Raw genomic sequence first — 12093 nt, forward strand, 5'->3', positions numbered from 1 at the left:
TACTCCCATTGAAGTGTCCCAGGGGATAACAAACCCCTTAACTGCCACTCTCCTCTAATTATACATAATGCAACTGTATAGGATGCAAAGGAATTGATAGCTATGGCTGCCTGCTGGCATTTGGCAACAAAAGAGAAAGTTAAAAGCTTCCTACAAGCAGTGAGGTTTTGAACTTCAAAAACATCAAGCACATTTTTATTAGCTTGTTTCCTTTTTCCTCTCAAAGGGAGAGCTTTTCGGGTAGTCTTCCTTAAGCTGTGCCTTGGATCAAGGACCTCACTAATTTCCACTGACCTATAGCAGAAACCTTTTCCTTCTCTGTTTATGAATTTTAAGAATTATAAAAATCAGCCTAAATCTGCCTTTCCTATTACTAATGAAGGTTAAAGTGGCCACAGCCAAATCCACTTATAAACTGATGGCACAACCTGACCTTTTGTCATTAAAATGAAGACTTTTTTTTCATAGAATCACAAAATGGTTTAGGTTGGAAGGGACCTTAAAGATCATCTACTCCCAATTTCCCTGCCATGGACAAGGACACCTTCCACTAATCAGGTTGCTCAGATCCCCATCCAACCTGGCCCTGAACACTTCCAGGGATGAGGCACCTGCAACTTCTCTGGACAGCCTCTGCTATGGCCTCACCACTCTCACAGTAAAGAATTTCTTCCTAATATCTATCCTAAACCTACTCTTTTTCAGCTTGAATCCATTCTCCATTGTCCTGTCACTACAAGCCCTTGTCAAAAGTCTCTTTCCATCTTGTCTTCAGGTACTGGAAGACCACAATTAAGTCATCTTCATTAAAGAAATCAGACCCTGCAAAGAGGGACAGAGCACTACTGTGTAAGCTGGACAGCTCTTATTATGATTTACCCAAGTTTGGAACACACCTGTAATGCTTTTGTTCACTCCTTAGGTTTGATTTGTCACAGCAGGGTTGTGGCTGCTCTGCTTGTGCTGTAACACTTCACAAGGCTTGGGTGACTTAATGAAGCAGCTTTCTCCCATTACCTATAAACACCCAGCTAAACCACAGAAGACTTCAAGAAGGTGTCATGAAATTACTGAGTTTCGAAGCCTCTGCAGGAAGATTTAATCACATAACTTTGAGTAAATCTTTATAGGACTCATGTGGCAGGAATTTTTCCCAGCTACATGAAAAATAGCACCATAAAACCCTGCTTCTCCAACGGCTTCCCTATTCCTCCCCAGAAATAGGTTTGGGCAGTATCATTTTGTCATGACCCAGGGGACCTCCAGGTCTTCTGTCTTTCATCTGCTTGAAAGCTGGGCTCCTTTGAAATCAGTAGAAACTCAATATTCCCAGCCCAGATTCCACTCACAGTGGCTCAGCTGTGCCCAAATACTCAGATGTGGGACAGAAGTGCTTCTAAAAGTTTTGGTAGAGCAGGATGCCCCACCTGTGCTATGGATCCACTTTGGAGGCCTCAGAGGTGTTTCCAGCTCTGTCACTGCTTCTCCTCCTGCAGGATGTGGGACTGACCACAGGAACTGCATGAGTGAGACTGGAGTCAAAGAAAAAAACCCAACCTAGGGATCAAGGAACAATTTTTTTGGTAAAATAGAAAAGCAAATAAGGTGATTATGTTGTATTTCTACTGTCTGCAGCTTGTACAAAAAACTCCAAATTCTGTTCTATATATCTATATATAGAATGCTTTACAATGAACCTCAGTTCTATCTGAAAGATATGGAATTTTCTATCATAAGCATACATATTTCAGAGGAAAGTACCCATTTACTAAAAGTCCTTTTTTAACTTTTTTTTTTTTTTTAATACTAATTGGAGACACCAAGAAGTAAAACACTGACTTGAGAAAAGTGATTTCAATGAACATATTGCATTCTCAAATCATGAGAGCTGGTTTAAGCCTAATTAGTGCAGGGTTTGAATGGGTGAGGCAAATCGCTCAGAATTCTAAGTTGTCACAATTCAGGCTTAATTCTGTGGCAAAAGGTTTGATATGTATCTACTGCATATGCAAATAATCTAAGCATCAAGTTGTATAGCAGTCAAGCCACTGTAGAAAGGGTGAAATTTAATCTCTGTGGCTCCTGATAATCCTGACATCTTAAACACAATGACAACAGTGCATCTCTTATCTACCTGTAACACACCATGGCATAGCCATCAGTCTTTTGCTGATGGAGGTGATTGAGAATTATAAATCTGAGTCATGGAACAGGAGAAGGGGAAAAAATATTATATTTATGTACTTTTGGGGTTTTTTTTTGTTTGTTTGTTGGTTTTTGGTTTTGTTTTTTAAATCTCATATTTTAAAATCAGTATATACAAATTTAATCATAATCTGCTATTCCTGAGCTATAAAATTTGAGCCATGTCTTGAAGGAAATGAAGGAGAAACAAACCAGAGATTCTTAAAGAAAGGTCACCCACTAAAGAAACAAGAGGATTTACTGCAAATGTTCTGCTAGATCCTTATCTGCATGCAGGGCAATAACAGACCCCTCTGTGATTACTCCTGTTTCCATGGTTCATGAAAGTAATATTATATTCTCTGTGTGTGGTGAGTTATCATTTTTGAATGAATATGCAAAAGAACTTAATGCTAGGACTGACTCCTCGTACAAGAATATTTGTTCCTTCATTTCAATTTTGTTGGCATTTCTAATGTCAGTGCTGTACCTGCTGGAATTCTGACCCTGCTGAAAATGTAACAAACATGCAACATTTTGGTCAGGCCTTGAAAAAAAAAATCCATGAAAACCTGCCTTTGGGGAGTCAGCAGCAAGGTACTGAGCATAATATGCTTGTGAAGGTGGGCTCAACACTGAGCAAGGCCTAAGCAGGGAACACATACCTTCAGAAAAAATATGTTGTAATGAGTGAAAGATGAATATGTATTACTTTTGTGGAAATATGTTCAGTGACTCACACAAGTGGGCAGTTAATTTCAGTTCCCTGGCTGCAGTGCCTTAAGTTATACATTTCTGGGTAACATTCAGAGAAGGGAGTAATTTGTGAATTGCCTCATTTCTGCCTGCACTCTATATTAATACTTGCATTACTTTTCAAGCTACAAACAAATAGCCAAAGATGAGATTCAAGGAGCAGGATCTGGGCTGGTGCTGTAAGGGATGGGTAGAGCATGCAGGAGAATGTCTTCATATAGGGGAACTGTCTATGTGATAGGAGTAACTCACAGGCATTAATGTTTCATGTGAAAGCTCTTGGGACATATTATACATTTTGCTTTGTGGATATACACAAGATTATTTTATCTTTCATCCTATCCAGAGCACACTGAAATCAATGTATGCCTTGCTTTGACTTCACTGAGGCCTGAATCAAACTCACGACTGCAATTATGAAGGGCAAAGAGCCATCATAATGATTTGTGATCATTTTGGTGTCTTATAAGCTGAAATGTTGATTTACCATGTTCATAGCCCATTTCCTTTTGCTTTATGGGGATTGGAATGGGTTCACACACATCAGTAGGAAATGAATTTGATGCTCCTTTTCTTTTCCAGGAAATTTTTCCAGAACAAACAGCTATTTCCTTACTGGAGGGGCCACCAGCATCTGCCATTAGCATTTGTGCCAGGTCAGGACACTGAAGTGATGGTGATGCCCTTTTTACAACTGCCACTAACAGTTGCCTGGACCTTGAGGGCACATCTTGCTGGGGAATCCCATGATGTTCCAGCATATGTTCTCTGGCACCACACAGAGAGCTGGGGGAGGCAAGGGAGGGCCACACTCACAATCCTGCCAGCTGCTCAATCTTGCACATAGCAGTAACTTGAAGTGATGCTAAACGCCCAGGTTGGACTCCTCTGAGTGCCCTGCCAAGTTTGCTGCAGTCCTGGTTAATACTTTTTATTGCTCTTTCAAACACAGGAGGTCCCTAAAGTTCCCTTTCATCTGGTTCCCTGCCACCATCTTTTTAGTGCAAGTGGCCCTAACTAATAGGAACAATTACAAATATGCCAAGAGTTAATTAGCCTAACACAAGGACAGGTTTTTCTGGCTGTTTTCCCAGGTCCTTGACTGACATCTTGGCATGGGCTCATCACAAGTTCTTCTCTGGCTGGTGAATATGAGAGCATACTGCAGTGTGGGCCAAGGAGGGAGAAGATAGAGGTGTTCCCACAAGTGCCACGAGGAACAGTGACAGATAACCAGAAACTGGGTTTCATACCTCTACCATTCTATAGATGAGATTTAATTATGAGCACAAGGCACAAAGCTACCAGTATGGGTGTGGGGAATGTGGGGTGAAGCCTCCAGAGATGCTTCCTTGCAATTTTTCTTAAATTGAAAATGATGCCTATTTCTATAGAAATTCAATTTTGTTCACAGCTGCTGAGGACTGGAAGTACAGGAAAGTTATCTTTCTGTAAAAACGTGGTCTAAACATTTTTCTGTGTTGATGTTGCTCTATCTCTATTCTGTTCATTCCCATATTTTAGTATGATCTACCCATAACCTTTTAAATCCAGAGAATAACTTTAAAATATGTAGCCTGTTTCTGGAGTTTTCTAGATTTTCTTGCATACATGTCCTTTTACTTCTCTTTATTTAGAAATGGTAGAGACCAGAGAGTCTGTACTCAGAGAGATCCTCGATGGTATATGGTATTCCAATGGATTAAATGCCAGATTCTGATCTCATTGTAGGCAAGAGAGTGACTTGTACCAGTTTTAACATCTTTGCAAAGCTCCTCAGTCTTGTTTCATAGCATTATAACAAATGTAGGCACTACTAAACTGAAAAATATAACCTTTGGGAAAAGAAAGGGATGGCCTCAGTTTCCCTAAGTATTTTAATAGAACAAGTTGACAAAGTAGGAAAAAATACTAGCCAAGATGTTTGGTGTCAAGATACTTATTGACAACATCACTGCTTAAAAAGCAAACAAACTGGCTGAACTCATAAATTCCCAACTTCTCCCCCCCCTCCCCATCATCATTTCCAGAGAATCCATGATCAGTTATTTTATTCTAGGATTTTTACAACCTTTCTCTAGAAATACGGTAAAAAAAAAATGATCTGGGAAATGTTGTGGCTTTGGGCAGATATTCCTTTGTTGAGAATAGACTGCAAATGCCCCTCCCAGCCTCATGAGAAGGTTTTACAGTTTCTGCTTAGGAGGAGATATGTAAATAAAAGCCTCAAGATTGAACTGAGTTCTACTCTGTCTTTATCCATGCTGGGATCTACATTATGAGCAAGTATTGGAATAAATATGAATCATTGTTTTAGTCAGTTGTGATGCCCAGCCTGCATCCAAATCCAGAAGTGGATGAGGCTCCAATGCGGCTAATTATAAAAATAAAGGTAAACTTACTCTCTGGGACGTACCTTTTTTTACAGCACATATACATATCCTTGTTTTCCAGCATGAAGATTTGAAGGAGATGAGTAAGCATTTTGAAGCTGGTTCTCCATCATTTTCCCCACATTTTCAAGCACCTTCTGATTCTGCATTTGCATTTTCCACAGTGCCAGCCTGCAGTGTGTCATTTTCCAAGGCCACCACGTCATTCTGTTTAGCTGAGCAAGAAGCATTTCCAGGTTCAGTTTGCTCAAAATTCTGTTGTGTTCTTTATCTCCCAAAGATGTATGATCCTGATCTGTGCAGATGGAATGCCTAAGGGAGAATAACAAACAGTGCATGATGCCATGGCAGTGGATGGGGAATCACTGAACTCCATGGAGATCCCTTGTCCCTCAGTGCTGTAATCTGTTTATTTATGGTTGGTGCTATTGGTACCAACAATCAGCACTACTACCAGTCCTTCCTCACCTCAGTGTCCCACATCTTAATTTTCCAAGCAAATTTTGCCCACAAGAGAAGAGGTCTTGTTTTGTGAATCTCAGTTGGAGAATCCCATCCACAGAAACCTACAGGAATCTGTGACAGAATAATAACTTTCCCATCTCAGTTCCAAACTTCCCTTAACTATACCCGGTAATCTACAAATTCTTTAAATGTTTTGAAAGTAAGCCACGGTACCACACAATCCAAGGTTTTATGTGGGATTTGGGAAGACAATCAAGGATAATTCAAACTCAGACTTTGAACAAATTCACTGTTATGGCCTAGACATATTAGTGGGTGTCATCCCAGTGCAGTTGAGGAGAGATGGGAAGAAGTGTTGTGCTCATGCAGGTCATTGTAGTTTGGAGAAATTCATCCTCTTATCCACAACTTGTACATCTTAGATACTGGTCCTAAGCTTAATAGAATTTGCACACATCATTCCCACTTCCTTTTCTTCATGGCAGTATGCATCATGGCAGAACCCTAATTTCTGTTGTATTAAAAGATTTATTTGTAAGGGTTGTCGACCCAATACTAGCCAAAATACCAAGAAAAGCTGAATTTCCTTCAAGCTCTTTTCAGAGCTCAAGATTGAGGAATTACTGATCCATAGGTTAAATCCCATTGGTACTGAATTCTCCAGTTCTAGTCAAGAAAATCACAAAAGGCTCTGAGGTTAGGACAAGAGATTTTTTTCCTAGTCCCCAGTAAAATTACCTGCATACTTGAAGCTGAACATCTGCCTGAGTGCTCTGTTGGATTGAAACCAAAATGCTTAGCACTTCACCAGGCAGGGCTCTGACAGTCTCAAGGCCAATGATTTTTACAGCAGACAGCCAAGCCATCAAAGGATTAAACAATACAGAAAGAATGCTAAAACCACAAACTTATTGCCTTGCTTCCTCAAGGAGATGACAATGTGTACCCTTATCACAAATTAAATATGAAAAAAAAAGGTTGTAACCATAGCAGCTGTGAAAGTCAGGCACTCTGGGCACAGGATTTATTATGCTTCTACTTCATCACAGGCTGCATTCATTTACAAAGAAGTCCTTAACGTCAAGAACGAAAGAAACAAAATTTCTGTGAATGCTCTGAGTGTGCTGACTGCCTAATGCTTGGAGTGCCACTTCATAAGCTGAGCTGACAGGAAATAATAATATAATTAGACAACAATGACCTTCAGGTCAGGCACTTCCTGGCAGTTAACCCAGTCTTTAACCTGGTGGCTTGGCTGCTCTTGGAAAGTGCCCAGTCCCGAGGCTTTCATAGCTGTGACAACTGCAGGAGTTCTTAAAACAAATAAATTACCATTTTTATGTGCTGAAAAGTTAAAAACTGAACTGCACATTGCCATGGAGACAGTGTGCTATTTAGAGCACAGAGATTTTCCAAGGAGTGAGAGTCCAGTTTAAAATCCAACAGGAAAGAATGCTTCAGTTTTTGTGCTTTGCTGGATTTATAATCATTGTACTTTGCATGTAGGATGCACAGAGATAATGTTAATGGATTCTCTGAAGTCATTTGTGCATTCTGGAGACAAATCTTGACTATCATATTGGAACTATGTATTCTGCTTTGGTCTGCCCCAGTTCTTACAGCATCTGCTTTCTGTGATATCTTATTACCAGAGCCATCAGTAATGACAATTTAAAGAATTGTTTAAGCATCAGCCAACAGAAACACTGTAATAAACAGCCTTGAGTTTGCAGTCTCTATATTATGCACTGAGTACTCCAAATTCCAGGTGTCTCAACCTGGTTTTAATTCTCTTTTATAAATATCTTTTTGGGGAATACAAATGTTCCACAAGTCTGCTGCCAAACACAACTGGAGTTGCACTGTTGGGATGTCAGACTAATGCTCAGTATTTATAAAACCAGCGTGCCCCAAAGCATCAATGCACTTTACCAAGGAATCTTATTGATTTAAAAAGGCTCTGACACTTTGCATTCCTTAATGCTGTATTTTAAATGTTTTTGTCATCTTGTCAAGGACTGGAAAACAACACATGAATGAGCTTTTGTTGTAAATATTGATTCTAAAGAAACCTATTAGACAGAGACTCTGCATGTAACAAATGTATGAGAGGAAGAGCAGTGCATGGCTTTCACTCCCAATTATCAAACACAAACAGTTTGGTCAGTACTTCAGTTTTGTATTCCTGGGTATACCCTCTGCTTGGCAGACCTGTTCTGGGTTGGTTTGGAGGTTCCTGGGTTTTTTAAATAACTTTTTAAAATGAACAATGACTTGTGCTTTACAAATGATTCAGTGCAACGTGAGGGCAGAACATGATTCAGCTGCTGTCAGGATGCCTCAGAGGGGCATGTGCTTTCTTGAAGGACACTTGCAGAAAAGTCAAAATACAAAGTTACTGAGCATTCCTGCTGGATATCTAAAGATGGATCTGAAAGGAGAAAGGGATGGAGGAGATGAACATTGTGATTTATACAGAAGTTGTAGAGGAAATCATATATAAAACCATGTGCAGAAACATATTGCAAACAGTGCAGTATAGGCCATGGCAATAAAAAATGAAACAGTATTCATTTTATCAAAACTATATGAGACTAGACATGGGATGCTTGGATTTCTTTTCCTTCTCTGCAAAAATTCCTACAGGGCCTTCTAGATCCTTTTCTGTCTTTTTCAACACTAGAAGTATTTGGTTTATTAGATCCAGTCTCATGACTGAGGCACATGTCTCTTTTTTGTGTTTTCCTTTAAATGTATAAAAATAAGGTGTTATACAATAATATTTTACACCTATCAGATCTCAGAGGAATTTATTTTTTTTAGTGGGTGAGAAGGCACTACCTATTAGCTACTTGGATACTCTCTTGAAAATTTCTTGAATTTTCAATTCAATATTTTATCAATATTCTCTTGAATATTGATATTATCTTAGAAATTCCTTTATTAACAAAGCTATACAATCAGCACTGCAATGCTGTGTATATAAACAAAGATTAATATTTTCTTGGTTGTACTATAAAAATAACTCACCTCATATGATAAATCATCACCAATGAGTCCATTTGACAAAACCTGAAACTGCAGCTAGTAACTTCTGTGATTGAGAGTGTTGGGCTGAACTCAAGTGCAGCTCAGGCTAAGGCTGTCCTCTGACTGAGGAGAAAGATCCCTCTTCAGAAGGGATCTGGGGACTGGTAGCACACAAGTATCTCAGGTTGGAAATGGGACAAAAATGTGGGGATAATCCATAGTCACTCCCTCTACACAGGGAAACTGCCATGCTGAAGGATGTGATCCTGAGCACTTAAGGCTGAGCTTGTGCAGCAGGTGACTTTGTCTGCTCTTCACACCCAGCTGAGACCTTGTAGCCACAGCTGATAGGGCACCAGCCTGAGATGAAAAACTCTTTCCCTACATTAGCAGACTAATATGTGGGCTTGGAGCACAGGCAGAATGAGCTCATGTCTGCCCACAAAAGACCTTTTAAATATATTTAATATTGGTATCCAAACACAGGCACAACCACAATTAGCAATCCCAATTCCTTCTTAGCAAAGGTGGCCAATCCAGACTATGAAAAAATCATCACACAACTGCAGTATAAGTGAGAAGCTCAGGCTGATGGAGCCTCAGAGCAAGATACCTTGGCTTGGGAAAGTGCCAAGCTTTGTTTTATCAGCTCTCAGAGCTGTTGTTGTCTTTGTGGAAAGGAAACAAACACCACTGAAAGAGAAGAGAGATAAAACGAGACCAGGGATAAGGACTTCCTTAATTACTCATACTCTGAACTTTCACTCTAGTGGTGCATTTCAGATTCCCCTTAGGGCAAGGAACTGGCCAGACTTGACAGTACTTCAAAAGAAGCAGGAGACACTCTGCATATCTTTCAAAAAGATGCTGCCATTTACCTGCCCTTTATATTGCCTTCATTTGCTTCCATTACATCAATAAACAATTGCTCTTTCTCCCACACAAGTGATCTCTGTCCATGCAGAGCAGGAGATCATACAAAACCACAAAGGAAAGAACTGTTATCTTCCTGTATTTTAGCAGAGAAAAAGGAGAATACATCTACAACAAAATGAAATCATATTTCCAACGTACACAGGGTTGATCATTGCAAATACATCATCTCTTCAGAAAAGAATGCTACATACAATACAGTTATACTTGGACACAAGTGGATGGCAAGCACATGCTCTGGCAATGGCACCAGATTATCCTAAATGGAATCCAGCAACAAGTTCATTTGTGGTGAGGAGGAGGAAAGAAGAAACAAACATCTTTCTTCTCCCCTCCTCTGAAAGGAGGAAGGTAATGACAAAGCAAGTCAAGGGGGAATCAGCAGTAAAATAGCAAATGTTTTATCAACAAGATATGGACACAATCCTTCCCCAGACATTGTGGTGGAAATAGTGGCAGCAACATATTCACCAGCAAAGACAATGTGAGTGCTCTGTGCCAGCTGTAAACCCTTCTCTGCTCCAGCTGGCCCCATGTCTGACTCATGAAATGCTTTGACCCTGCTTTGGCTTGAACCTTTGAGCAAATGATGAGAGCTCTGAAAGGGTAACTTAAGGAAAGATATTCTAGTTATAATGAATGTCATGTGTTGTTTCCACCTTGTATATTTACAGGCTCATATGTACCTTCCTAGACAATTCAGAGATTCCATTAAAAGACACTGCAGTTTACCCAAAGCTTGCTCTTGAAATTTGCCCAAAGATAAAAAGTTTCACTATTCCACTATCAAACACTCACAGTGCAGAGAGTATCAGAGACTGCAGCCGGGGTCTTGAGTACAATTATACAGCAACCACTAATACCTATTGAGCAAATATTAGTTAAGACCTTTGCCACTACTAATGCATGCAGGGTGGCATCCTACTGCCTAATTACCTAATGAGTCTTGAAATTACACCAGCTCCATCTCCCTGGGTACTGGGGACACACAATAATCCAAAAACATAGTGAAATTTAGCCCCCCCACATATCAATGGGGCTTTTTGAGTCATCTCCATGTCTTAGCAACAACAAAACCAAATCATATTTCCAGTGTAAAAGAGGTTGATCAATGCAAACAACTGATTTTCCATGTATTCAGGAAAAGGAAGACTGGTTTGAAAACTGTTTTTCAAGCTTCAGCTGTTAAGGAATGAAAACAATGAGGGGGAAAAGGATAGGAAAAGGGAGAGGAGCTCTTATGAAGATGCACCTGGGTTTGTATTCATTTATGTCTGGTCCCGTCTGTCATGTCATATGGTGCCATGAGGCACAAATTGATTTCTAAGAGAGAGAGGATCTGGCTTCTGGTAGTATAGGATCCATTTGGGAGTTTTCACAGGAAAAAATAAAAAAAAGAAATTCCAGAATTCAGGGGACCAAGGGTTCTTTTTCTATCGTTTTAATACAACTCACTAAATTGCATTAAAAAATACTGTATTTGCATTCCAGCATTTCCAGTATTTTAAAGGTAGGTGTTATCAGTTAAAAAAATCACTACCCAAAGGGTGAAAATTTGAGTAAATTCAGGAAATTTTAGTAAAATCAGGGAGTGGTAGATGTTATCACTCTTTTAGGATTTGTGCCTCAGATCAGCTCTTTCACATGTTGGTGCAGTAGTGCATAAACAGTTGAGGCAGAAAGCACATGACAGAGAAACATCGGGTTCACATATTATAAAATGCAGTTTCTCTCACTAAGGCCTTAAAGCTCTTTAGTTCTAGTAATCTCCATTCTAATATTTTATGCACTGTTTCTAATAGCTTGGTAGACCACAGAAGGAAAATTCTCACTTCAGAGAACACATGAGATAAATGTTGAAGCTAATGGAGTGATTCTTGCCCATTGAAAAGGAAAAGAAGCATCTTAGTACATGTCCTTAGGCCAAGTAAATAATATTTAGTGTTACTTCTTAATCTTCAGTGGTGAAAATCTATTGCAGGTAGCCCAGGGCTAAAATGAATCAATCAGACATGCAAACTATAGTTGACAGTGATGAACTCAACCTGCAAAGAACCAAAAAACACCAGTCTTTTCCTTCCAAGACTGTTGTGTTATGTCCTACAAAGTGCAAATAAATTCCAGGTCTGGAGAGTCTGTAAACCCAGCCCAAATAATACTAATTTCTGCTCACTGGCTTGCCTGGTTTAGAAAGGAACCCATTTCCTGAGGCTCATCATACGTGCTCAGAGAGCTCCACAGAGTTCATGCTGCAGCTTTCTCCCGATTGCCCATCCTGCTCCCAGGCCTGATTCTCTTGCCTTTTCTTCCTCAAGAAGAAAAAAGCTTGGCA

The sequence above is a fragment of the Agelaius phoeniceus genome, chromosome 3 (genome assembly GCF_051311805.1).
Source record: "Agelaius phoeniceus isolate bAgePho1 chromosome 3, bAgePho1.hap1, whole genome shotgun sequence".
NCBI lineage: Eukaryota > Metazoa > Chordata > Aves > Passeriformes > Icteridae > Agelaius > Agelaius phoeniceus.